The following is a 23,629-nucleotide window of genomic DNA, read 5'->3' as shown; positions in this document are numbered from 1 at the left end:
GATTAACTAGGTTTCATACTGAAATCTCATTACTCACAGTAATATTTCAGTTGATTCTCTTGGCTTTTCCACACATACAATGTCACTTATAAATAATGAATTTGCTTCCTTCTTTTCAAATAATTACACCTATTTTGTTTGTTTGTTTCTGTCTAATTACATTGGCCAGCATTCCCAAGACAATGTTACGTAATACTAATGCTAGCCACACTTTTTTTGATTCATGGCTTTTTAAAAGGAATTTTGTACTTCACTAAATAATAAAATAGGAATTCTAGTTTTTTTTTTTTTTACCATAAAAAAATGCTGACTTCTGGACTGAGATATATAAAATCTTAAGTACATTAATTTATTCTTGTTTCACTAAGGATTCTTATCAGAAGTAAATGTTCATTTCTCCCCCTTTTTGGTTCCTTAGCCATTCCCCCCCTCTCACCTACTAATATGATTTAATTTGATTTATCCTGATAACCCTATGGTGAATCCAATTACAGTATTATTCTGCTAATGTAATGGTAGATTCCATTTGATAGTTTTATTAAGCATTGTTTTTTGCAACAACTTTTGTGAGATTGGTGTATATAGTCTTTTGGGCTCATATTTTATCATGTTATGTGCTGTCTTTGTAAAAAGAACTGGGAAGCTGACCTTTTTGCCTTCTCTGTTCTAATCTAGTTATCTGGTGCTTGATGTTTTAAGTAATTCAACAGTATAACCTCCTCCTGGGTCTGGTGCTTTTTTCGTGGGAGAAATCTATTAACTAGTAAGACTAGCGATTTTTATTTGTGGTTCCAGATCCTATCTCTTTCATATTTTCTTGATGAAACCAACCCCTTTCTTTTCAATCTCTCCCTTCAACCTATGAACAAGTTACATCCATGTATACACTCTTATCACAAAAATTTTCTTTACCAGTTATGTCCTGTTCAGCAAGTATTTATTCACAAAGCTATTTATTGACATTGCTATTTTCAAGGCACTGAGGAAACAGAGAGTGAGCTGCAGTTCCTGTCCTCTACCTACTTCTAATCCAGTAAGAAACACAAATATGAATACAAAACCTGCAAAAGCAATGTAAGGAATGAATATGCTATGCCAGTCCATGTATTTCTTACCATTCACACCATGCCAAACTTATCTACTGAATACTTATACTTTGGCTTCAACTTGTTTTAATCTGCCTTCAAGTTTCTTCCCTTGATATTAGTTTTATTCAAATCACCAAATCCAACCTCTTAAGGATCCTCCACATTTTTTCCATAACTTAGGTTCATAAACATTTTTAAGTCTTATTAGGCACTTCTAATTCACCATTATCATTTGATCCTTATGAAAACTACTGAGAAAGGCTAGGTAGTTATTACTCTCACTTTGCAAGGTTCAGAAAATTAAGTAATTTACTGATTATCAAAACTCCAATAAGCAGCAGAGTTAGGGACAGAAATGCATTCATGGCTTTCTAACTCCAAGTCCAGGGTTCCTTCTTCTATACTTACTAGAGGCCCAGTGCACAAAATTCGAGTATGGGGGGGGGGTATCCCTCAGCCCAGCCTGCACCCTCTCCAATCTGGGACATCCCTCTCACAATCCAGGACTGCTGGCTCCCAACTGCTCGCCTGCCTGCCTTCTTGATTGCCCCTAACTGCTTCTGTCTGCCAGCCTGATCACACCCTAACCACTCCCCTGCCAGCCTGGTCACCCCTAACTGCCCTCCCCTGCAGGCCTGGTCACCCCTTACTGCCCTCCCCTGCAGGCCTGGTCCCCCCCAACTGCTCTCCCCTGCAGGCCTGGGTCCCCCCCAACTGCCCTTTCCTGCAGGCCTTGTCACCCCCAACTTCCCTCCTCTGCTGGCTTGGTCACCCCTAACTGCCCTCCCCTGCAGGCTTGATCACCCCCAACTGCCCTCCCCTGCTGGCCATCTTTTGGTGGCCATCTTGTGTCCACATGGAAGCAGGATCTTTGACCACATGGGGGCAGCCATCTTGTGTGTTGGAGTGATGGTCAATCTGCATATTACTCTTTTATTAGGATAGAGGCCTGGTGCATGGGTGGGGGCCGCTGGTTTGCCCTGAAGGATGTCCCAGATCAGGGTGGGGGTTCCCTTGGGGCGTGGGGCAGCCTAGGCGAGGGACCTGTGGTGGTTTGCAGGATGGCCACACCGCCTGGTGATGCAAGCTGAGGCCCTGGTATCTGGGGTTTATTTATCTTCTACAATTGAAACTTTGTAGCCTTAAGTGGAGGCCTGGGCCAGCCAAGGCTGCAGACACTTGGCTTCCTCTATCACCAGAGGCAACCCTAGCCTCCCGCTCTTTCCAGCTCCGTGGTGCCATTTCTGTTTGGATTTATATATCTTCTATAATTGAAACTTTGTAGCCTTAAGCGGAGGCCTGGGCTGGCCAGGGTGTGCAGAAAGCTTGGCTTCCTCCATAGCTTCCTCCATCGCTGGGGAAACCCAAGCCTCCCTCCTACTCTCTGTGGCCGTAGCCATCTTAGTTGCGTTTATTTGCATATTCACTCCTGATTTGCTGGTGGGCGTGGCTTGTGGGTGTAGCGGGGTGATGGTTAATTTGCATATTACTCTTTCATTAGATAGTATTAATTTGATTGATTGATTACTAACTTGAATGACTAGTTTTCATTCTTTTCTTGAAAACTTTTCTGGTCAACACTGTTTTTCTAGTTTCCAAGGATCCTTATTTCTGTGTTTGTTCTTAATGTTTATCAAAAGTATGTATGTGCAAAGTTATGATGCTCATTCTCTACATTCTTCCTCTGGCATCTCTATCTCATCTACACTTAAGAGCATAATATAAGGAGAATCTCCTTTGAATTAAAGTTTAAGTTTTCTATTTCACTTGATGAAACTTAAATATTCAGAATCATAGAATTCGATACTGAAAGGAGCCTTACAGACTATCTAGTCCAACACCTTTATTTAATAGAAGAAAAACAAAATTCAAATAATACAAATTGGTAGAATTTGAATAAAAGTTTATGACAAAATTTGTCTTTTATTATGTATGAATAACAAAATAAATGCATGCATTTATACACAGTAAATATAAAGCAATTAAACTAATTTTAAGTGTCATTACTGGACCTTATTTCATATTTGTTAAAGACTTGTCCCTATTTCTAAGAGATTTTATATGACAGTATTAATGTCCTGAGTCCAGTATTAAAAGTAGATTTTTAAAAAAGTCACAGAATAGCAATACAGTTAAAAACTACTCAATTCTATATATTCATGCATTAATTATCTATATTTCAGATTTCCCAAGAACTGGGAATCAAAAAATCACACCACTACCTATGCTCTGGGTTGATATCATGCCCCAATCTACAAGGCAGAAACAGATATCACTAGACTGCTTACTGTAAAGCACTTGGATCAGTGCCTGGTACATACTAAGCATTCAAAACATGTCAGCTACCACTGTTGCTACAAAAATTACTCCTTTTGAATATATTTATGTCATTATAAATATGGCCATATTAATGATTCAACTATACAGAAAAGAATACTGTTAGTGGACAAGTACCTCAACTTCACTCCTTCAGTCTATTTTCCAGGTGAGCAGGGCCCCAATTCTTAGTTATCTAGGAACACCTTTCTAACCACTCCCAACCTACAAGTCTGAAGGATCTCAAAATTCAGAGCTTATTTTAAAAGGAAATTTTATACATCAGTACATCTGAACTTTTCAGTTCATTTACCCACGATATGAAATACATGAAACATAAAAGGGAAAGTCATGTGAAGCAAGTTAAAACTTAAACTCTTCTAATTTAGCTTCCCTCCTCAACTTCTCATTTTTATAAGACATAGCAATTCTTTTTTTAGCCTGATAACTGAAGTTACCTAAGCTCTTCTCTTGCCTTTCTTTGGCTTTCTCAACTCCTTTAAAGCTCATCCATTTAATAACTATGACTCCTTAAAACACAATTCCTAAGACTCTCCTCACTGGATGCTAGTCAGTACAGTCAATCTACAATCACTTCCACAGTACTGAAATCTAAAAAGTACTGAAAAGATTTTTTCATGCAACTTTATGTCAAAACTCATCTGGTAGTGGCAAAAATCTGCTTTGAACTATTAATATGAGATTATTAATAGGCTATATTTGGCCTACTTACTGTGAATATTTCCATGTTTCATGACAGAAATATTAGTGTTTAATTACTGAGTGATGCCTCAGACCTCACTGAGGATATTAAGTAATATATAATACTAGAGGCCCAGTGCACGAAATTCATGCATGGGTAGGATCCCTAGGCCTGACTGGTGATCAGGGCCAATTGGGGCCTTCCAGCTACCGATCCTAGCCTTCCTTCGTTTTGCACTGCCCCCTGGTGGTCAGCGCATGTCATAGAGAGCAATCGAACTCCCAGTCTCCCAGATGAACTCCTGAGGGGACAATTTGCATATTAGGCTTTTGTATTATAGAATACACAATATGTTAGCTTTCTAAAACTAAAAATTTTGAATTCTAAAACACAGTTGTCCTCTGGATTTTGGATAAGGTACTGTGGATCTGTGCATTATTATTCCAAGAATCCTAATTTAGGCACCCTATTCCTTTCTGATACTTTCCCTTACACTCCATGCATTTCAGCCCCAGTATTTACCATGAAGTCCTGTAAGTCCTTCTTTCTAAACACCTCTTGGTGTCAAGCCTACTCCACCCCTATTGCTACCACCCTATCCCAATCATCCATCATCTAAATGACCTGACCCCACAGCTTACCGCCCTGCCCCCGAGGACTTCCCACTTGACCTATCAAGTACTGTTTAGCAGAATAAGAAATGCCCCTATATAACTGCTTTATATATTTTACTCCTTTGAACAAGAAATTGATAAACTGGAAGAGATATACAATAAGAGGGTAACAAAAGTGATTGTGGGACTATAGACAATTTTTTTTTTAACCTTGAAATCTTAGCTTATCTATAGTTGTAACTAAAAAGAGGTCTTCCCTCTTTTTAAAAACTTAATACAATTTAAAAATGTTCTAAATTATAATTTATTTCATAATTAAAACAAATGAAAAATTAACTAGGCTTCTCCCCTGCTTAGCACTTCAACTAAAACTTATTGACGTGGTTTTCCTAAACATCTCCAATTTGGTTCCACTAGATCTGGTGTCATGGACCCCTAAGCCAGTCTGGAGAAAGCTACATATTTCCGCTCAGAATGGTTTTAAATGCATAATATACAGAATATATGATTACAAAGAAAGATAACTTCAGTGAAATTCAGCAGAAGGTGGTGATATTGACCTTGGGAATAATGGAAAAGAGGCTAGGCAGGAAGAGAGGAGACGTGAAGACCAAGAACTTACTAAAAGGGGGTCAAGAAAGATTAGATAAAATGCAGAAAAGAATGGGATCGAGAGAGACAAATGAAAAAAGGCTTAACAATAATTATTATATCCTTCAAAAAATAAAAAATGGAACTGCCTTATGACCCAGCAATTCCTCTCTCCCAGAGAGGGAGAGAGAGAGATAGAAACATTCATGATGAGCGAGAACCACTGATCTGCTGCCTCCTGCATGCCCACACTGGGGATCGAGTCCAAAACCCGGCATGTGCCCTGACCAGGAATCAAAACGTGATTTCCTGGTTTGTAGGTTGATGCTCAACCACTGAGCCATGCCGGCCGGGCTCTGGGCATTTATCTGAAGAAACCCGAAACACTAATTCAAATGAATATGTGCTGATTGCAGTGTTATTTACAATAGCCAAGATTTGGAAGCAGCCCAAGTGTCCATCAGTAGATGAGTGGATAAAACAGCTATGGCACATTTACATAATAAAATACTACTCGGCCGTAAAAGGAATAAAATTTTACCCTTTGTGACAGCATGGATGGACCTGGAGAACGTTATGCTAAGTGAAATAAGCCAGTCAGAGAAAGACAAGTACCATATGATTTCACTCATATGTGGAATCTAATGAACAAACAAGCAAAACAGAAACAGACTCACAGACACAGAGAACAGACAGGGAGCAGCCAGAATGAATCTTTAAAAAGAAAAGTTACCATCAGTTAACAATTTAAAGAAAAGCCATATGATCACAATATCAATTAAAGCAGAAAAGGCATTTGACAAAATTCAGTACTCCATCATGATAAAAATTCTTAAACTAGAAATAGCTTGTCAACCTAATAAACAGAATCTGCAAAAACCCTACAACCAACATATATTTAATGGTGAAAGACTGAATGCATTACCTGTCAGATCAGGAACAAGACGAGCTTGTTTGATTTCACCACTCCTATGACACATAGTGCTGGAAATACTAGCCAGAGCAGTAAGGCAAGAAAAGGAAATAAAAGGAATATAGAAGGGAAAACACTGTCTCTATTCACAGACACATTAGAAACACACAGAATCAATAAAAAAACTGTTAGAATAGTTTAGCTTAGCAAGGTCTCAGGATACAGGGTCAACTCACAGAAATCAACCATACTGCTATAAACTGGCAATGAATAACTGAAAAATGAAATTAAAAACATAACAGCACTTACAATTGCTCCAAAAAAATGTTTCTAGGTGTAAATCTTAAAAGACCCCCTATATATAAGGAAAGATATACTGTGTCCATGGATTAAAACACAAAATAAAAATGTCAATTTCCCAATTGAACTATGGTTTTAATGCAGTTCCTACCAAAATCCCAGCAGGATTATTTTGTAGACTTGAAACTTTACATGTCAAGGAGTTGGAACAGCTAAAACAATTCTGAATAAGGAGAATTAAGTTAGAGAAATTTACTACCTGATTTTAAGACTTACTATACAGCTTCAGTAAACAAGACAGTACTTCCTGATGGAGGGATAGCCTCAAAGATCAATGGAATAGAACAGAGAATTCAGAAATAGATTCTCACAAGTACAGTCATGACAAAGGTGCAAATGCAATTCAAAGGATGAAAGATAATTTTTTAAAACTGATTATTAGAGAGGGAGGGAAGGAGAGAGGCAGAGTGGGAGAGGGAGGGAGGGAGAGAGGAGGAGGGGGGGGAGAGAGAGAGAGAGAGAGACAGACAGACAGACAGACAGACATTGATGTGAAAGCGAAACATTGATTGGCTGCCTCCTGCATACTGCCTACCAGGGATGGAGCCTGCAGCCTGGGCATGGGCCCTGACTGGGAAACAAACCAGCAACCTTTCGGTACACAGGACGATGGCCAATTAACTGTGCTGCACTGGCCAGGGCATGGAGAAAGAATATTTTTTTCAACAGATGGTGTAGAAATAACTGGACATCCATAGACAAAAAGTAAACTTCAATCTAAACTTCACACTTTTATATAAAAACTAGAGGCCCGGTACATGAAATTTGTGCACAGTAGGGTCCCTAGGCCTGGCCAGCAATCAGGGCCAATCCGGGCCTGCCTTCCCTAGGCTGCCAGCTGGGGCCTTTCTTCATTCCACACCTCTCCCTGGTGGTCAAACTCCCGAGGGGACAATTTGCATATTAGCCTTTTATTATATAGGATTAAGTCAAAATGGATTATAGAATTATGTATGCAAGATATAAAGCTTTTAGAAGAAAACAGTAGGACGTTTTTGGGATCTGAGGATAAGCAAAGTATTCACAGACTTGACAACAAAGGCACAATCTATAAAAGAAACAGTGGATAAATTAGATTTCATCAAAATTATTTTTTTTTATTTGCTCTGCAAAAGCCACTGTTAAGAGGAAGATAAGCTGCAGACCATGAGAAAATACTTACAAATCACATACTCAAAAAAGGACTTGGATCCAAAATATGTAAAGAACTCACTAAATTCAACAATAAGTCAATAATCCCATTAGAATATGAGCAAAAGACTTGAACAGACATTCACCACAAAGGACATATAGATAGCAAAGCACATGAGTATATGCTCAACATCATTAGCTATTAGGGAAATTCAAATTAATGGTATAATGAGATGTCACTGCATACCCATTAGAATCACTGAAATAAAAAATAAATAATACCAAATGCTGGCAAGGATGCGGAGAAACTGAATCTCGTATATTGTTGGTGGGAATGTAAAATGATGCAGCTGCTCTGGAAAAGTGGTAGCTTCTTATAAAGTTAAACATATACTTATCACACAACCCAGCAATTGCACTCCTGGGAACTTATTCTAGAGAGATAAAAATGTATTTTCACATAAAAACCTGTACAAAACTATTCACAGCAGTTTTATTTTTATCACTCCAAACTGGAAACAGAAAAGTCCTTCAGTCAGTCAATGGTTAAACAAACTGTAGTACAGCCATACAATGGTATACTTCTTAGCATTAAAATGAAAGGAACTATTGATACACACAACATATTGGATGGATTTTAAGGACATAATGCTGAGTGAAATAAACCAATGATAACATAATGTATAATTCTATTTATGTAAGTACTAAAATTATAGTGATAGAGAACAAATCAGTGATTGCCAGAGGTTAAGGTTGTGGGAAAGGTCTGACTATATATAGATGGTCCCTGACTTACCATAGTTCAACTTAACCATGGTGCAAAAGCAATACACATTCAGTAGAAAATGTACTTCATGAATTTTGATCTTTCCTCAGGCTAGTGATATTCGGTAGATACTCTCTTATGTGATGCTGGTCAGTGGCAGCGAGCTGCAGCTCCCCATCATCCACGAGAACACCAGGGCAAGCAACCCATGTTCTACAGTGTTATGTGTTGCCAGCAGCATTTTGAACATTGTGTTTTGTGTTTTCACATCCCATCATGTCTACAAAATGCCCACATCTTTGACTCTTGCTTCTGATAAGAGGAAGGCAATTACTATTGAGATGAACCTCAAGATAATTGCCCAACTGTAGGTTAATGTAACGTGTTCTAAGCAAGTTTAAGATAGGCTAGGCCCGTGGTCGGCAAACCGCGGATTGAGAGCCACATGCGGCTCTTTGGCCCCTTGAGTGTGGCTCTTCCACAAAATACCATGGCCTGGGCGAGTCTATTTTGAAGAAGTGGCGTTAGAAGAAGTTTAAGTTTAAAAAATTTGGCTTTCAAAAGAAATTTCAATCATTGTACCGTTGATATTTGGCTCTGTTGACTAATGAGTTTGCCAACCACTGGGCTAGGCTAAGCTTTGATGTTGGTAGCTTAGGTGTATTACATTTTCGACTTAATGGTATTTTCAACTTATGATGGGTTTATTGGGACATAACCCGACTGTAAGTCAAGGAACATCTATATAGGGGTAACACAAAGAAATGTCTTTGTGGTGATGAATAGTTCTAGTTCTATATCCTGACTGTGATGGTTACATAAATCTATACAAACGATAAGTAATATAAAATTATACATATACAATGACCAAAAAATAAATCATGTTATAACTGAGGGCAAAAGGCTTAAAACTCTTCAGTGGCATCCTATCTCATCCTGAATAAAATCTGAAGTCCTTACTACAATTTAAAGATGCTACATGAAAAGCACATACCCAAATGTCATCTTCCCTTCTCCCTCTGTCTCAGCTCCAACTTACAGTGGCCTTCTAGCTCTTGGAACTTTGCAAGCATGCTCCCACCTACAGGCCTCTGCATTTGTTTTTGCCTCCATCTGGAAACCTTCCCTTGATCACTTCAAGTACTTGCTCAAATCTCATCTAATCAGAGAAGTTTTCCCCATCTCACACCATATAAAGTGATGTCTTCTTCCTCTTTTTCTCTCCAAAGAAACCTTAAAATCAGCAAACAGAACTCAAACATCTTCCTCACCTGTTACTGTTCCCTGGTATGTTTTTGTATTGGTGAATGGCAGTACTCAAGCCAGGGCATGTGCAATCCTTACCTTGTTTTACTTAATACTCAGTATTGGCTTCTCAATTCATCACCTACTCTTTTACTTAATCACAGACCTAATTCAGCTCCTTATCAACTCTCAAATATCTGTCTCTCTCCCACAACTGGCTTTTTCTAAAACTAGAGGCCCAGTGCATGGATTAATGCACCAGTGGGGTCCCTTGGCCTGGCCTGTGCCCTCTTGTAATCCGGGACCCCTCAGGAGATGTCAGACTGTCAGTTTTGGCCCGATCACCGCAGGCCAGGCTGAGGGACCCCACCAGTTCATGAATCCATGCACCCGGCCTCTAGTAGGCATATAAGATCTTTGGTTAATCTCTTCCTGCCCTCCCTCCTAAGATTCATCAGTCTGTTCCATGTTTCCACGCCTATGCTTTGAGCGTCTGCCCCATGGTGGTCATTGTGCATCATAGCTACTGGTCGAACGGTCGCTTAGGCTTTTATACATATACCAGAGGCCTGGTGCAAGAAATTTATGCATGGGAGGGGGGGTTCCCTCAGCTCAGCCTGCACCCTCTCCAATCCGGGACTCGTTGGGGGATGTCTGACTGCTGGTTTAGGCCTGATCCCAGGGATAGGGCCTAAACTGGCAGTCGGATATCCCTCTCAGAATTCGGGACTGCTAGCTCCTAACTGCTCACCTGCCTGCCTGCCTGCCTGCCTGATCGCCCCTAACTGCCCCCCCCCCCACTGGCCTGGTCGCCCCTTACTGCCCCCCGGTCGCCTGGTCACCCCCAACTACCCCCCCCCCCCGCTGGCCTGGTTGCCCCTCACTGCTCCCCTCTGCCAGCCTGGTCGCGTCCAACTGCCCCCTGCCTGGGTGCCCCTCATGGCTCCCCCTGCTAGCCTAGTCGCCCCTCACCTTTCTGGCCTGGTCACCTCCAACTGCCCCCCCCCCCCGTCAGCCTGGTCGCCTCTCACTGCCCCTCCTTCCCCCCCCCCCCGCCAGCCTGGTCACCCCACGCAGCCTGCTGTTCAGTCATTTGGTCGTCCCTCACTAACACCCCTACCGGCCTTGTTGCCCCATGCAGCCTGCTGTTCGGTCGTTACTGTAAGGGCGTCCTGACCAATTTACATATTACCCGTTTATTAGTATAGATTCTCTACAATGCAGCCAGAGAAATCTTTTTAGTTAAGCACTTGCCTTCCATCATTTATAGGATGAAGTCAAATCTACTTTACAAAGCATGTGAGTATCTTCATGTAAGCATAATTTTTCACCTCACTTCCTATTTACCCAGTGCTAGTGCCTAATGCACTGTGTAACTACTCAGTTACTGAATACGTGTGGACTTTCCTTTATGCATGTTGTTCTCTCTGACTGAAATGGCTTTTCTTCTCCCAACTTGTACTTCTATCTATTTGACACACATTCAGATTAAGTGTCACTTTTCCTCTGAAGACTTCCTTCTCATATCCCTTTATCCCTCACTGAGCCAGACATTCCCTCCTATAGATTCCTGAAGTGTTCAATGTTTAACCCTGTCATTGCATTTGTTACAGCAAAGCATACTAGTTTGCAAGTCTGTTGAGGGCAAGAACTTTACTCATCTCTCCATCCTTGTCACTTAGCAAAGTACCTGGCACACAGTAGAAACTCAAAACTACTGGATTAGTGAATTAGATGGACTAATAAAAAATGCAGAGATGAGATATAGTGAAAGAATGAGTCAGGCAAGATTTCTTGGGTTAGCCACCTATTTTTCTTAGGTGTGTCAAAGAAGACATATGAAACAAACTCTATGGAGTTTCTTGCTAGTCTTTTGATCATGTGATATCCTATAAAAGTTGAAGTACTAATCCTGTGGTTTGGCTTGGCTAAGATCACAAGTTCAATTTTCCCATGAACCAGTTACCTTCCCCCCGAAGTACTTATTGTTCCACTTGCAGAGCTTCAGCAACTGCTCTAAACAGTCATCCTATAAATTCATGCCATTGTTCATGAAGGGAAAATCTCATGAAGAGAATGAGGATGTCTCATTTAGGCCAACCAATCACCTCAGCTAGAAAAATCTCAAAAAAAAAACGAAAGAAAAAGCAAGGTCAACCAATACATGTCAATACATTTTTATATGTAAAAAAGCAGAATCATCTATGTGGAAACAGGAATTTTTTGAAACCCCATTCCCATGTTTATTTTTCCATTTCTTTAGAAAATCATCATAAAGTGGCAAACAGTACTTAGTCAAGTACAGTTCAGGTACATGTTAGTCAAAAGGTAAACAGCAAGTTACGCTCAATGCAATTAAGTAACAAATATTGGGGAATTTAGCACTATATCCCCTTTGAATGTAAACATGGACATAGAAAAGAGTATTGTTGAAATAACAGAAAAAATATTAATTAGCAACTTACAACAGAAAAAGTACAAGGTTATTTTATACAGATAAAGTGGCACAAGTTTTATAGTACATTTAACTCATATTTGAAGTGTTTTCAAAATCTGATCTGTGCCAATTTTCTAGTGCTTAAAATACAAAAGAATTAAATTACGGTTGTAGATTACTTCCAAATTGAAAATGGTATTTTCCCCCCTACAGGAATGCGTAAGAAAAATACAAAGAATTAATAATAATTTGCATGTTTACTTTGTGATTAAAAAAATAACAGTGATGTTTTATTTCACCCTTGGTCTAAAGAGTTCCAGCAAATTAGACAGTATAGAAATTGTATCTTTTTCATTCTATTTGTTGAGGAAAAATGAATTGAACATGTATCCTGAGGAAAAACTGTCTAACAAAGCAAAATTCCAATGAAATTACTTCCCGTTATTTAAGTTACATATGTCTAATGTAACTAGAACTAGAATTCACCTTGTCCTATTTGAAAGACTGGACTTCTAAAAATTAAGCTTTACTAAATAGAAGGTGCTCAAAAATGAAGCTAATATAAATTACAGTGAAGAAAAGCTGTAGCACAGGTTATCACAGAATATATTTTACATTTTGACTAGTACTTATTGATGTCTACCTACTAGGTTCCAGATAGGTATTGTACTAGCTAACATAAGAAATACAGATAATGTAGTTAAAACTACCAGGTAGAGTAGGTGTTACTATAAAAATGTATTTTTTCTAAAGGAAAGTCCTAGGTTCAAAGATTTGAATGATTAACCTATGACCTCAGAGCTACTAGTATAGTTATTAATAGAATTCACTTGAACTTTGGTTCATCATACTTTAAAGCCCAGATCTTAATTATTACACCTCACTGACTCCCAACATGGTAAAATTAAGATATTTAAAGGGGTGGAGGTCGACAAGCTGACAGAGACCAACTCAAAAGCAGTATTTTCCTTAGTTGCTAAGAAAATTAAAACCAGGTAGGCTCCCTTCTACTCCTCTCTCTCCAGTTCATCTCAGAATAATTGTTCTTGTTAATTTCTCTGACTAAACAAAACTTGCATGTGAGAACCATGTTTTGCAAAGTCAAGATGCTGATTTCAAATTTTTGTTTATATTGGCAAGTATTTTCTCTCATTGATACTCAATTACTATTGGCTCTATACTGATGAAACAAGCAATATCCTTGGTATGCCTGAATGACAAATTGACAGGAAACAAACTTGTGATGTGCTTAATTCTGCTAATACTAAAAAGGTTAACATTAAGATATTAAAGGTCAAAAGACATTTTCCTTAATATAAATGTTAGAGTAAAACTTTAAGGTAAAACTTAAAATAATAGTATTATTTAATAATTCAGATGAAAGTATAGTTAATAAAGCTGGGAATAAGTAGAACTCACTAATTGAATATTACTTTCACACACTTTGTTGTTGTTGCAATAATTCATTCTCCCAGAACCTATCTGTCTTCTGCGCCAAGCAGGCAAGTTAAATGGACGAAATTATCCCCCAGCAACTTTCAAGTTTTTAATGGTAGCATTAATTCCTGTAATATACCCAGAAATGTGGCATTGCTTTTGACCTACTGTTTTGTTTTAGCAAGGTTGAGTGTGGGGGACTGGTTACAGGGATCACACATATTCTTTAATGTATTAGTTCTTTTGAATTATTTTATGAATAACAATCAGCATTTATATATTTCCACCATAATCTCTGTTAAGTTCTATAAATCTTATTACTATTGCTTCTCCTGCCTCTCTCTACAGGACCTTTCCTAATTTATTATTTGGCTTCTGTGACTTGTACTAAGACTGTTTTTGTTTTTCTTCTTAAGTGAAACAAGAATGCCATTTTCTTTAACAAAATACTACAAATTCTTACAATGCCATCCGTTATCTATGTTGTACCTGTTTGTGGATAAATCAGACTTTCTTTCTGAAGCCACTCAAACTAACACTCAGCAGTAGTATACTTTTCCAGTGGACGGCTGTTACAGTTCAAAACAAGCAAATAACTCATAAGAGCATCAAAATACTCAATTGTATGTTTTTCTATCTCACTTGTAAAATAGTATTGTGTCACATCAAATTTGAATAGAAAACAATTTGTCCTATACATATTTGTGGATATATCTTTAAAGCCAGGAAGTATCCTATATAATAAAAGCCCAGCGACCAAATGGTGGAACGACCAGAACGACTGGTTGACCAGTCGCTATGACGTGCACTGATGACCAGGGAGCAGATGCTCAATGCAGGAGCTGCCCCCTAGTGGTCAGTGCACTCCCACAGTTAGAGCGCCGCTTAGTTGACTGGGATGAGCACAGCGGGAGCAGCTGTTCAGAGGGCGGGTGCTTGACTGACCAGGATGAGTGGCGCTCCCACAGTTGGCCAATCCCCACAGGCCACGCCCCCCACCAGTGCACAAATCCCGTGCACCAGGCCTCTAGTTTTGTATAAACGACTAAAGGTCTTAGAACTTAAGGCAAGTATTACGTTTTAGAAAAGCTAAAATTATTATTCATTAGGCAGAGGATAACTTGCCACAGAACAGGAAAAGCTGACTGGTGCTAAGATTTAAACATCTAAAAAATGGGTTACTGTTAAAATAGGGTGAGGTGGGATGTTTTCCCTTTTCTGTGAAAACACATCAAAGCAATATAATATAACTAGTGACCTGGTGCACAGATTCGTGAACATAGAAAGGAAATTAATTAGAAGGTGGCCGGCAGGGCAGGACTGGGTGAGAAGGGCCGGACATGCCCTGGAGCCAACCTCCCTCGGTCCCTCCCCAGGGTCTACGGAGTGAGTGGGGTCACTCCAGCAGGTGGGATCCCTCGGCCTGGCCTGTGGGAATCTGGCTGAAACTGGCTCTCCTCCAACATCCCACTAGGGGTCCCGGAGTGTGAGAGGGCACTCTGCAAAGTTGCTGTCATTCAGGGTATGGAAAACAAACGCAAATGTGCAGTAAACCAGATTTGGGGCCGACAGTGCCCCAGCAATAACATAACCCAGGCTGAAGGTGGAATCACACAGCCCCGTGAGGAATTGGGCTCCCTCCTCTCTGGTTTCGGGGTGCGTCACCTGAGAATCGCTGCTGCCAAGTCACTGCAGCTTGGCAGCTCATGTTGAGTGTCTGCCCCCTGGCGGTCAGTGCATGTCATAGAGACTGGTTGGAGGGTGGGAGGGACACTTAGCATATTAGCTTTTTATATATATAGATTTTACATATATAGATGACTGAGCCCGGCTGGTGTGGCTCAGTGGTTGAGTGTCCACCCATGAACCAGGGTTCGATTCCTGGTTTTGGGCTCCATCCCCCATGGGCGGTGTGTGGGAGGTAGCCAAGCCAATGATTCTTTCTCATTATTGATGTTTCTCTCTCTCTCTGAAATCAAAAGAATTATATATATACTAGGTGTACCGGTTAATAATGTGGATTATTTTCAATAGATGGAGTTACACGTATGTTGATATGTATGCAATTTGATACGTATGCTATTTTGTTGTATTGACAACAAGCTTCAAAACTTCATATGTCAAATTTGCTGAAGGTGTTAACATCATAGATATTTTTACACTTAAAAATGTTGAATTTCGTGCCAAAAAAAGAGCATTTGCGGGAAGTTATAATTCATTACTTTATTTTGAAGAAAAGTGCTACTGAATACTTTGGGAAGCTTATGGTGAACATGCTCCATCTCAAGATACTTGTGAACACTTGTTTAAACGCTTTAAAAGTGATGATTTCGACGTGAAAGACAAAGAACGTCCAGGTCAACCAAAAAAGTTTGAAGACAAACAATTACAAGCATTATTGGATGAAGATGCGTGCCAAACTCAAAAACAACTTGCAGAAAGATTAAACATTGCTCAGCAAACAATTTCCGATCATTTACAAGCAATGGGAAAGATTTTAAAGGAAGGAAAATGGGTGCCACATCAACTGAATGAAAGACAAATGGAAAACCGAAAAGTCATCAGTAGAATGTTGCTTCAACAGCACGAAAGAATTTTTTGCATCGAATTGTGACTGGCGATGAAAAGTGGATTTATTTTGAGAATCCCAAATGCACAAAATCATGGATTGATCCAGGTCAACCATCAACATCGACTGCAAGGCCAAATCGATTCGGAAAGAAGACAATGCTCTGCATTTGGTGGGATCAGGAAGGTGTGGTGTATTATGAGCTTCTAAAACCAGGTGAAACCGTTAATACTGATCACTACCAACAACAAATAATCAATTTGAACCACACTTTGATCATGAAACAACCAGAATGTTCCAGAAGACAAGGCAAAGTAATTTTGCTTTATGATGATGCACCATCCACACACTTCAAAACCAGTTAAAGACACGTTAAAAGATCTTGTCTGGGAAGTATTAACCCACCCGCTGTATTCACCAGACCTTGCTCCTTCAGATGACCACTTGTTCTGATCGATGGCACATGCACTTTCTGAGCAGCACTTCAAAATGTACAAAGAAGTGGAAAACGGGGTCTCTGAATAGTTTGCCTCAAAACAAGAAAAGTTCTATTGGGATGGTATCCACAAATTACCTGAAAGATGGGGAAATGTGTAGCTAGCGATGGACATTACTTTGAATAAAGCACTTTTGATGTTTCTCTTGAAATTATCGTGTTTTCTTTGATTACAAAATCCGATATTTTTAACCGGTACACCTAATATGTAGAGATAGATAAAATTGTCTTTTAGCAACTAAGAGCATATAATTATGCATGAATTATTTTTTCAACTCTCCTTTTTAAATCTGCAATTCACTTTAATTTCAACAACTTACAGAAAATAAATTAACCAATACTAATCTAGCTTCAAATAACTGATTTCTTCCTTTCAATTTCTAGGATATTTTTCAAATTTTTGGCTAGATTTAAAAAATGCCATTCAGAAGACTTTGCATGACATCTTAGTCTGTGCTTAAAATCTGAGATTCAAAGACATGTCTAGACCACACACTTTTCAGACTCAGAAGGTACTTAGTACCAAAGAAAAACTATCAATAAGAACCACTGGACATTTAACACACAGCTCTGGACTATAGGCCAGGTGCTGAAGATATGGTGAAGTCAATATGGAAGGAAAATCAAACATCGTCTGTCCTGGAGAAATTCAATTTTGATTGCCTAATAAAAAATGAAAAACAATTGCAGTTTGATTGCCTATTCCACTCTTTCCTCAAGAAACTCATTCACATTATTTTATCTTTGTAAGTCTTTTTTAATACTTTATAAATTCTTTGCATTAACTCTCTTCACACAATAAAGGAGTAATAAATATGACAATAGCAAACATTTATTGAATATTTACAATATGCCAGGCACTGTATTAAACCTTTTACAAGTTTTTCCATGAATTGGAATCTTACACAATATTTACATCTACTTGTCAAAATGCTGAGACCTAACTCATCAACCTATATAAGATGTATCACAATGTTTCTTCACCAGAAAAAGGAAGACAGAAAGTTTACTACTGATAACATGCTGACTAGCTAACATGTATAATTGTTATATATAGACTATATATATAACATGTATAATTGTTATATATATAATTGTTATGTATATATAGACTCCCCAGAAAGTACTAGTGACTATAAGTTACAGTTGCATTTTAATTAACCTTATATACTATCAGGCAAGACTGCTTTCATTGTTCAAATCAAATGCACATTAAATAATGTCCCACACAGTACTATGAGAATTTGGAAGAGTCACCAACTTCGACTATTTTTATAGAACTCCAGATAGGCAGTAAACAAAAAAGTTGCAATTTACTGAGCCCCTTCTATATCATATAATTTACATAAAATGTATAATTTATCTTTACAACAAACTTACAGATATTATAAGTCATTTTACAGAAAAGAAAACAAGCTCAGAGAAGCTATGTAAGACATTGTTATTGGCCCCAAATTACAAAACTAACAGGTGGCTACCTGGATAGTAAACTCCAAATTTTCTACTGAGTCAAAAAGCAGATTTCTGAAGTACTAACAATAATTGAAACTGTAACTCTTAAGTACAAACATAACTGTGTTCCCAAGTTATAAAGTGCATTTTTAGTCAAAGATAAATTTATGTATAGGATAGTTTTTGTTTTTGAAAGCAAGGATATCCATTACATAGGGCAGTGGTCGGCAAACTCATTAGTCAACAGAGCCAAATATCAATAGTACAACGATTGAAATTTCTTTTGAGAGCCAAATTTCTTAAACTTAAACTTCTTCTAACACCACTTCTTCAAAATAGACTCACCCAGGCTGTGGTATTTTGTGGAAGAGCCACACTCAAGGGGCCAAAGAGCCGCATGTGGCTCGAGAGCCGCAGTTTGCTGACCACTGAGTTTTTAAACAAACAAACAAATAAATAAATAAATGATTTCAGAGAGGAAAAGGGAGGGACGGAGGGAGTGAGTGAGGGAGGGAGGGAGAGAAACATCAATGAGGAAGAAAGAATCATTGATCCGCTGCCTCCTACACATCCTCACTAGGGACTGAGCCTGCAATCCAGGCATATGCCCTGACCAGAAATCCAACTCTGACCTCCTGGTTCATTGGTCCATGCTCAACCACTGAGAAATACTGGCTGGGCCATTACACAATTTTTAAAAGAACAAATAGGCTATATCCATTCCCCAAACCCCTTTTCTGTTTTATTTTTCTCCACAGTACTTTTTTCTCCCAGACACACTTCCACTACTAAAATGTAAACTAAATGAGGACAGAAATTTTGTTGATTAATATCCATTGCTGCATTTCCATCATCTCGAAGGTCCTTGGCACATAGTAAGTGTTCAATAAATATTTGTGAAATAAATGAAAGTTGGGTACCCAATAAGCATTCAGTAGGTATTAGTTTCTCTCTCTTTTATTATGCAGGAAACATTAAAAAGGTTAACATTAAGATAATAAAGGTCAAAAGAAATTTACCACTCCCTTAATACCAAATTTTGAACTGGAATAGATAATAAAGAATATAATAAAATTTCTTATTAAGAATGATAGCAAGTCAGAAATACACATTCAGCAAAGCCTCATTTATCAAGCATTGTCAGGAGATAAGAGGGTCTCCATAAATAATTTCAAACGAATGCACTTTTAAGTGCCAAGACTTTAATCAATTTTCATAGGGATTATCCTATACAATAAAGCGCTAATATGCTAATTAGACCAAACAGCAGAATGACCATCAGGACGACCTTCTGGATGAAGTCGGGGCTGTGAGGGCTAGCCAGGCCTGCGAGGGGCTGCGAGAGCTGAGCCCCTTGCACGAATTTTGTGCATTGGGCCTCTAGTGTACATATATGTATGTGTGTGTGTGTGTATACATGTGTATACATATCCACGATTTCATTTTGTGGCAATTCTGACTTGGATCTCCTTCTGAAACATTAACTTGTTAGCAGTGCTTTTAACAGTAGCTCACTCCTTTTCTGAGGATTAAAAAACTAGACTCTAAGCAGATTCTGAAATATGAGTCAATAAAAATCCAAATGAAAAGTCTAAGAGAAAAGCATAACTTTAATGTAGCTGGCTAGAAGTAGTAAGTACTTACAACTAAAAATATTATTTTAAGGGATAGAATATTTTTCCAAAGAAAGACAGCCATTCTTAATCTGACTATCAAGATAATCAAGTTTAGTGGCTAAAGAGAATGTAAAAAGTACATTCAATACATACTAGCCTAAGAGTAAACTTACTCAGGCTCATTAGCTTCCTGATTAAGCAAGTGTCCTTGATTTTTTAGGACCAGAATCATAAGATGAAATGTTAAAATACAGTAAGTATTTTGGAAATATAAGCCAGAGGTAAATAAGTATGAATATACATATATTCAAATTTCACACATTTATTGTCCTCAAATCCCTACCATCTTAATACAGAGGATTTAAAATAAATGATATAGTCAGAGTCTATCAAAAGATTAGAGCAAATCTCCTTAGTACAGTTCAGTACAGTATGATCACTTCCCTATGTTTGGCAGCCACCACTACCTACATCTCCAAATTCCTAGCTGCATAAAACTGTGTATCTAATCCTCTACCAGTACCTTACCCCTATCTTCTCCTTCTTACTATTTTGCCCCAATTATCACATTTGCCCCTGTTATTACCTCGTTATCCTTCTGTTATAGAGAGTCACAATTTTTGATGGATCAAATGAAGATAATATAAATGAAATAAGGAAAAAACGCTACTACTGTACTCCTCTGGGTCATGGGAGCCTAGACAGGTAGAGATATAATGGAATTGAAGCCATTCTGAATTATACTTTTATTTATTATACTTTTATTTATAATATGAACTTTACATATTATAAAGTTATCAAGTACTTTTTTCCAAAATATCTTAACAAGGCAAAAATTTCCCTTTAAAATATGTTGATGATCATTAAAAAGATAAACTTTTAGTCTTGATCAGTTTACGTAACTAAAAAACTGCTGTTTTAGAAAATTCAGACATTCGCACAGATTTTTTTTTTTTGCATGAAACTCACAGTCTACATTACACCTATTTTTCAAAATGTAGTATGTTCATAGACATGTACATACATTTCATCCTAAAGAGTATTTTAAGAATTTTCCTTACAGGAAAACCTACAGAAGTAGAATAAACTTTTACTTCTATCAAGACACACAAGACCAATCATGTTAAGACATTTACCCAAGTATAATGTGTTACTAACACAAGAAGCAATACTCAATAATGACATAATTGGGGATCTGGGTAGTACCTACTTAACTCTGCAGAGTTTAAAAGCCCCCTCATCTCATTAGGTGTAATAACTGGTATGTAAGTTTTAAACAATATCCTTAGCTGAAGGCAAGCACTTCTTTCCACTAAAAAGAGGACCAAATGTAAGTACTATTTCAATCAAATGAGATTGAGCCAGTTTAAAATTATATTTCAGGAAACCTGTAATATATGAGAGTCTGACAGTTTCCCGCTTCTTAATGAGTTACAAAAGCACAGGTTCTACTAAGTGACAATTCACTAAAGAGGGTTGTGTCTGTCCTTTAATAATACTGTTAAACTCAGGAAAAGATATTCCATGTACCCAAGAGAAAACTGAAATAATGGGAGTATATCCATTGGATGACTTACTTATCTAATTAACACATTAAACTTTGCGTTGATCCTTTAAAGATTTAAATCTTAAACGCCTTCTATTAAAAACTGAGTAGATTTTAAGGGGGGAAAAACCCCAACAGAAGTTCTGAATCACTGGGATTTTTGGTCCATTTCCTGTTAACATACTGAAAGTAACATCATTCAATATATTTGTCCCATACACGTTTTTTAAAAGCTATAGGATCCTTTTAAAACTAACTTGGCCCTAATTTAATTTGTAGCTCATTTATCTGACAATTCCATTGTTTTTCATTTATGTGCTCAGCCAAGACATACAGTAAGATGAAAAGCATGTCTTCCTTTATTAAAGAATGCAAAATCTAAAGTCTCAAGCTGTCAACATTTAAAATCAATCACTTCATTGTTATAAAAAAGTTTAAAGGTATTTTTTTTTAAAAAAAGATGTCAATACTCTGCTACTGTCTGAAGAGTAGTAGTATAAAAACTGAAAGCAAAAATTCTATTCCATGCCCACCAAAATTCCCGGCCAAGTCTGAAACTGCATAATGAGCAACATACTCTTTTGAGTGACCTACAGCACAAATTAATTCCTTTTGTAAAATATGAATCAACCTGACCCTAAAATTCGACACTTGACAAACTTACCCAAAACAGACAAAATGGATGCAAAATTCTACTGCCTCACTGCTGCCTCGAGTATAACCTTAGTGTCCAAGAACTTTCCGATGAATAAAGACAACGAGAACAGCCTGGCACCGGGGACCTGAATTTTATGAATTTGAGACCCCTGAGAAGCTGCACACCCCCGCCCGCTCCCCCCACCCCCCTGGGCTCTCCTGGAAACCCCTCTTATCAGAAACATTTGAAGAATTTCTCCACAACAATTAAGCTGACTTGAAGAATGGAAAACCTAGCATCTCAAATATACTATATATGGAATGAAACATGGCCAAACACATAAAGACACACTCACACGGCCTGACACTTGGGTCTACAACTCTGCCCGAGCTGCACCGCAGCATCAGCAACCGAAAGATACACCTGTCACCTGCTCGGCACTCCCCTCTCACCCGCCCCGCCACCGGCACGAGGTTGGGGTTGGACGCCGATGGAGCAGAGACCTAGGGTTATCTTGTGCAATCGAGGGGGCCGCAGGATCACAGCGGGGCTTGCTCCCCACTTCAAGGCTGCAGACAAGCAACCCCGGCAAGGGTACGACCTTCCCCCCGCAGACCCCCCGACAGCACCCTCTCGGTCTCTCTCCCCCACACCTCGCCCGTAGGTCATCTTTATCCGGATGGCTCCCCCAAACTTTTCCGGCCCCACGGCTCCACACTAGCCTGAGGGGTGGCCGGGGGCACCGGGGCGGCAGGGGCTCACCCCACCCCTGGCACCCTCCCCCACCCGGGCTCTCCCCGGCGACGACTCCAATGAATCTCCCCCTCCCCCTCCACACAGACAGCCGAGAGCGAGCCCAGGCCGGGCCGATGCTCCCCACCCCCACCCGGTCTAGGGACTTGGGGGGTGTCGGGGGGGGGGGGCTCCCTCTCTGCCTCACCCCGGGGGGAAGGAAGGAGGCGGAGGGAGGGAGAGTGAGAGGAAGGAGCGGGCGCCCGCAGGGGCCTTGCGAATCCGCGGCGCCGCGACCAGACGAAGGGGTTCGCAGGGAGCGGAGGGGAGAACCGAGGCTGGGGACCCCGCCGAGGCCCCGGCAGAGCGCTGTCCGCTTACCCTTCGCCGCCGCTTCCCCCTCCTCCTCCTCGGCCGCCGCCGCCGCCTCTCCCACTAGGGCAGCCGTCTCCACCGTCGCCGCTGCCGCCTCCACCACCACGGCCGCCGCCAGCGCCGCCGCCGCCTCCGATTCCGCCCGGCAGGGGGGACACCTCAGCCCTCCCTCCCTCCCTCCCCGCTCAGCCCCTCCGATCGGCCGCCGCCGCCGCCGCCAACTCCCTCCGGCCGCCGCCGCCGCCGCCGCCGCCGCTCGTGGCTGAGGGGGAGGGGAGGGGGTCGGGCTGGGTCGCCCCGCCGGCGGCTGCTGCGGATCAGGAACGGAGGCTGGGTGGCGTCGCCGCTCCCGGGTCCCTCGGCTCGGGCTCGCTCGGCCTCCCTACCTCCCGCTGCCCCCACCCCCCGCGCGCTCGCTGCCCTCCCCCCACCCCCCCAGCTCTCGCTCGCTCTCGCCGCGGTTCGGCCAGCCCAGTGCACATCAAAATACTGTCACACAATATGGCGGCGCGGCCGCCGGCAAACACCGCGAGATCTGCGGCCGCTGCTGAGGCGGCGGCTGTGACGAGGCCGCCCCCCCAGCCGGGCGGCGGGGGCGCGGGGGC

General features: G+C 40.2%; 1 protein-coding gene and 1 long non-coding RNA gene across 6 annotated transcripts in view; one reads left to right on the top strand and one right to left on the bottom strand.

Annotated features, from left to right (window-relative positions):
• LOC129150437 (uncharacterized) overlaps window positions 1-17,333 on the top strand; it is a 78,387-nt gene extending 61,054 nt beyond the window's left edge. For both annotated transcript variants that reach the window (XR_008557184.1, XR_008557185.1), the window contains one exon: window positions 17,051-17,333. This is a non-coding gene — a long non-coding RNA (uncharacterized LOC129150437). The remainder of the gene's footprint in view (window positions 1-17,050) is intronic.
• TAB2 (TGF-beta activated kinase 1 (MAP3K7) binding protein 2) overlaps window positions 1-23,413 on the bottom strand; it is a 65,817-nt gene extending 42,404 nt beyond the window's left edge. For all 4 annotated transcript variants that reach the window (XM_028136251.2, XM_028136250.2, XM_008159425.3 and 1 more), the window contains exon 1: window positions 23,031-23,413. The gene's annotated coding sequence lies outside the window, so the exon portion shown is untranslated. The remainder of the gene's footprint in view (window positions 1-23,030) is intronic.
• Between the last annotated feature and the right edge of the window lie 216 nt (window positions 23,414-23,629).

The sequence above is a fragment of the Eptesicus fuscus genome, chromosome 10 (genome assembly GCF_027574615.1).
Source record: "Eptesicus fuscus isolate TK198812 chromosome 10, DD_ASM_mEF_20220401, whole genome shotgun sequence".
Taxonomy (NCBI): domain Eukaryota; kingdom Metazoa; phylum Chordata; class Mammalia; order Chiroptera; family Vespertilionidae; genus Eptesicus; species Eptesicus fuscus.
Note: the sequence above shows the minus strand (reverse complement) of the source record. Positions and strands in the feature narration are given on the sequence as shown.